Source organism: Alexandromys fortis, unplaced genomic scaffold (genome assembly GCF_014885135.2).
Source record: "Alexandromys fortis isolate MF-2015 unplaced genomic scaffold, M_Fortis_MF-2015_v1.1 scaffold_112, whole genome shotgun sequence".
In the NCBI taxonomy this organism is placed as follows: domain Eukaryota; kingdom Metazoa; phylum Chordata; class Mammalia; order Rodentia; family Cricetidae; genus Alexandromys; species Alexandromys fortis.
The window spans coordinates 6,053,191-6,058,596 of NW_026068013.1; the positions used below are offsets into that span (position 1 = coordinate 6,053,191).

Genomic DNA, 5,406 nt, shown 5'->3' on the forward strand with positions numbered 1-5,406 from the left:
TGGCCCAGTCCAAGGGCGGGTCCCCCGGGCTGGGGCTGAGAAACCAGGGCTTGCTTGCACTAGGGCCCTCCGGGATGCACAGGGGCGGGAGATGCCCACATAACAAGGCTCTTTAGAGCCTTCCGCATCAGATCCTGGGTGGTGGTGGAAACGGGTTTAATCCCAGCAACTGGGAGGCAGCGACAGGAGGATCTCTGTGAGTTCGAGGCCAGCCTCGTCTACATAGGTAGTTCCAGAAAAGCCAAAGCTGTTTCACAGAGAAATCCTGTCTCGAAAAAAACAAAAACAAAAAAGGAAAGGAAAGAAACCCGGTTAAAGCCAGTGGTGGTGACAGAGGCAAGGGGACTCATAATTCAAAGTTAAACAGGGCTCTATAAGACCCTGCTTCAAGTAAGTAAATAAATAATGCCAGTTAAAGGAAGTTCCTTGGCTGACAGCACAGCCCTGCTGTGGTTTCCTTGGTTCTGGGACTGGACATCAAACTGAAACTCAGAAGGGAAAGAGGCCACCAACACCCTTTATTCCTCCCACCGTTTATATGCCTGCGTTCACTCCCGCCTCGGTTTAGTACAGTGAGATCAAACAAGAGTAGGGTGTCTGCGTGGTGAGTACGGCCCAGAGGAAATCCAGCTTGTTATCAATTCAGAAGGCGCGCCATTAAAAGAATCCCTGAAAACCCACTGTTAATTCACTGCATGACTCCTACAAGACATGTTTAAATGTTTTCTCTGGGCCACTAATGGATTACAACCCGAAGTTTGGGAAGAATACTATATATTTAGACTAATGATCCAAGCAAGGTGACTCGGGCTTATAATCACAGCACTAGAGAGAAAAGCCAGGAGAAATGAGAATTTAAGAGCAGCCTGGGCTACATAGCAAGACCTATGTCAAAAACGTCAAACTAAGCAAACAAAAACTATTGTCTAAACTTGGGTCTTTCGGTCATATTTCTGGGAGAGACTGGGGTGCTTCAGAAGGGATGAAAGCAAGCAGGCTGGGGAGATGGTTTAGTGGCCATGGTGACAGCCACAGTGACTAGACTAGGGGGTGGAGGATCAGATACAAGGACTATCTGAGAGTCTATTTGCGTGCGATGCACAGAGCTGGAGGCAAAAAGCAGACCATGGTGTCACAGATTTGTAATCTCATGCTGGGGAGACAGAGGACGGTGGGTCCTTGGGCCTTGGAGGGCAGCCTTGCTTACGTGGTGAGTTTCAGGCCAGTGAGAGCGAAGTGAACAGCTCCTAACTGGGTGGGAGGCTCAGAGCTGATTCAAATACTGATTGCTCATTCCAGGGAAGACTGGCTTAGCAGCATCCAGGAATGCTCGGGAATGCCAGCTTGTCTCTGTTGTGTTTCACTCTGAGTCTCTTTCCTTCTCCACGGACTGCTGACAGAGGAGGAGCCTGAGTTCTAGGTCTCTCTCCTCACAGCCAGACAGCCCTAAGCCAGAGCGTCCAGCTGAGGCCTGAGGAAGAGACGGTGGCTGAGGTGAAATACAATGGCATCGATGTACACGTCTGTGGTTTGGAAACAGGAGCCTCCCTTGCCCCCATACTGTGACAATGTCGTCCTATGACCGACTGCACTGAATGAGCCAGGCCCTTAGCACCAGCTCCATCTACTCTCCTTTGCAGATGCGGGACTTCCCGCACCTCCTAAGCCTGCGGATAAGATCAGCCGGCTGCTGGTTCCACCGCCACTGCCCCTCTTCCTTAGGTTCCCTTCCGCTTACTGCTCCCACCTTGCACCCTGCCCTGAGAGCTGTTCAGTTTCCTGCAGGTCAGCAAACAGGCCACATTCCTCTTGACCTTGAGGCTCCATAGCGAGGAAGTACTTCTCTCTCTCCTTTGCTTGCTTTCCCCTTAGTCTGCCCTACCCCCACCCACCTCACACCCTCAAGCCTTTCACCTCCCCACAAGCTCATACCTACCCCAGGGCCCCCCCAAACAGCTTGAGGTTAAAAGGCCCTTCTGATTGCACCTGTTAAGCCCAGCACTGCTCCCTTGACCTGTGACCCTTCTGATGATCCTGTTTAGCCCAGCACTGCCTCCTTCACCTTCAGATGTGAACTCTGTACCAGTTTTAAAGTCAAATTCCAATGTAGGGAGGACGAAGAAAGAAAGGAAGGGAGTAAGGATAGGAGGGGCAGAGAAGAAAGACCTTTTCCTACTACTCTTCATTTGGGCTTTATTTCTTCTGTCCATTGCTCTCAAAATGCCTCTTTTCCCATTTATTTTATGTGTGTGAGTGTTGGTCTGAGTGTGGTCTGTGACCACTTGTACACCTATTGCCAGTGGAGGCCATCAGAGGCTGTTGGATCTTAGAGCTGGCGTTAGAGACACTTATGAGCCGCCATCGAACGCTGAGAAATGCACCTGGGCCTCAGTCTCAGAATATTCCTTCCTTCCTTCCTTCCTTCCTTCCTTCCTTCCTTCCTTCCTTCCTCCCTCCCTCTCTCTCTCTCTCTCTCTCTCTCTCTCTCTCTCTCTCTCTCTCTCTCTCCCTCTCTCTCTCCTTCTCTCTCTCTCTCTCCTTGATTCACTTTATTTTTCTTGTATGAAAACCCTTCTGTGGTGGCCACAGCTGGAGCTGGGGCCTCTGAACAGAGACTCTGGTGTGGGTTTTCACAAGATGCTCAGTGAATTCCTGATAAGGAGACATAGAGAACACAGGGACAAACCGATGAGCACTCCTGTATGCTGCGAAGACCATCTCTCCAGAGGTCAGGATTCAGGTATCTGTAAATCTTGGAGATAGCATCAAAGGTGGACTTGGCAAGTTGCCCAGGGTGACAGTACAGCCCTAGGCTGATGTGTAGTGGTCATCAATACCGGCCATCGTCAGTAGCTTCTTGGGTACAGGGGCAGAGACAATGCCAGTGTCTCTGTGGACAGGGATGAGGCTGATTGGTAGTGATCATCAATACTGGCCATTGTCAGTAGCTTCTTGGGTACAGGGGTAGAGGCAATGCCAGTGTCTCTGGGGACAGGGATGTATGCACCAGCACAGAACACCTGTCACCTTGCATGGAGCAGTGAGGGTTTGCCAATCTTATTCCCCCAGCAGCCTCTCCACACGGGCACAGTGGAAAGCTTGGCTGAGACGATGGGCCCTCGGAAGGCAGTGGCTACCTCCTTGGATCACTTAACACCAAGATCAACACGACCATCATGGTCCCTGTTAGTGACAAAAGCCTTGAACCTGTTCCACTGTTTCTGCACTGGCATGATCTTCAGAACCCCATCCTTTAGGGATGCACCCAGGAAAAAGTCAATAATCTCAGATTCTTTAGTGGGCAGGGGGAGTGAGCAGATCTCTGAGGACTTGATCGTCATGTGCCTGATGACCAGGCGGCCCAGCTTGGTGACTCTTTGTCTTCAGCTTTACCTCCAGGAACCCCATGGCCTTGACTAGGACCATGGCCCCTAATCCTGGCAACCTCGTGCTCTGGGCCCTCCTGTCATTTGCTATTTGAATGAAGAAGAAGAAGCCAGAAAGTTTCTTAACTGCCCACCACAAGCTGGTGAGTACACTAGCCACTGGGTATTCAGAGGAAACAGAGCTTCACCTGGTTCCCACGCTCCCCTGTAAACTTGCTCCAGCGCCTTTCAGGATCAGGTGGGCACCCCAAAGAGAAAGCAGAAGTCAGGGATGTCCCAGAAGCTTCTGCCTGAGACCAGGAAGGGCAAGACACAAGCTTCACAAAAGCCACAAATCTCTGAACAATATCAGGGGACCTCCACGTCCCAGGAGCTGAAACAGGACAAGAAATACAGACAAGCAAACCTAGGCACAAAATATTTGGGTTGAGAAACTATTACATGCGTGGGGCAGATGGCATTTAGGCAGTTAGCGAAGGTGGAAACCAGTATAAAGGAGACATGTTATAACATGGCTGTAACTAAAAGAGTCAGTCATTTCTAGACCCCTGAGGCTGTGTATTTGACTCTCCTGTCTGAAGAGTCTCTAGCATTAAAGAGAATCAACACATAATAAGGAAGTTAACCTAATTTGGGTTTGAAGATGCCTGGAAGCTAAGGAGTTCTCTTTTGGGTTAGAATTCATTCTTTGTCTTCCTGATAATGGCAAACCTAAAAGCTTGGTTGGATCATCTCATAGGTGGGAGAGTTAGCTGAACAAGGCTGTAAGAGATGCTTCAACAACAGGGCAGAGCACAGAACACTGCTCACCTGTGCGCAGAGCTGACATGTTTTCTATGTTTCGAGCTCTGAATAATGTTCAAGGGAGTACTGGTAGTCAATGAGCGCAGAGACTCGGGCTTACAGGATGGAAAAGTTATTGAGATGTTTCAGAAAAATATATACTTCACACTTGAAAATAGTGAAGATGGTAGATTCTTTATTTTTATCCCACTAAAGAGTTGAAATATAACAATAGTATTAGACAGCTTCAGATCTCATAGGAGGGGTGCATGTATGTGTACACAGCCCCCACTCTTCTGATCTCCTTCCTCCATGAGGCTACAGTGAAAGAAAGCGTCATTAAATGGCTGAACACTTCAGGGATGCTGAGCTGACATCTTTTAAAAGTAAATAGTATTAGCACTGGGAGATGGAAAATTGCTGGCTGCACAAGCAGGAAGACCTAAATTCAATTCCTAGAACACACACACAAATGATCTGTTTGGCGGCATGCTTATAAGTCCAGCACTGTGAAGCAAAACAACGGGGTTCTGGGGCTGGCTGGTCTAGCCTAATCAGCGAACACCAGGCCAGGGAGAGATTTGATTTCAAAAGAGACACTATTTCTGAACTACATGTCAGGTTGTCTTCCAGCCTCCTCATGTACCTTCATATATGCACATGCTCTCAGAAGCATAAAAAATCAGAGAAGATTTAGCCGGGCGGTGGTGGCGCACGCCTTTAATCCCAGCACAGGGAGGCAGAGGCAGTTGGACCTCTGTGAGTTTGAGGCCAACCTGGTCTACAAGAGATAGTCCCAGGACAGGTTCCCAAAGCTACAGAGAAACTCTGTCTTAAAATAAATAAATAAATAAATAAATAAACAAACAAACAAAAAAATCAGATAATATTTAAAGCCTTTGTAGTAAATTCAGCAAGTAAATACTGCAGGAAAACCATCAGTAGGGTTTTCTTCCTGCTGCTGTGTGGCTACAGCGCCCTTGCTTGCTGCTCCTAGTACAATACACGACAGAAGTTTTGAGCAATAATGCAACAAGAAGACCCAAGGCCGTGTCTTCAGATTGGGGTAAACGTCTTGGTTTTGTTCTTTTACCTGAAGACTGTTAATATCACCCAGTCCCTGGAATCCATCTGCTCAGGCAGAAAGAGGCTGGTGTCCTGCCTCTGCATCCTTCTACCCCACCCCATTCAAATGAAGTAGAGGTTTTCTCCTCTGAATACCAGTGGCAACATGGGA

General features: G+C 48.5%; 1 pseudogene; it reads right to left on the reverse strand.

Annotated features, from left to right (window-relative positions):
- Nucleotides 1–2,607: 2,607 nt before the first annotated feature.
- On the reverse strand, nt 2,608–4,215 carry LOC126513711 (40S ribosomal protein S2-like; annotated as a pseudogene).
- Between the last annotated feature and the right edge of the window lie 1,191 nt (nt 4,216–5,406).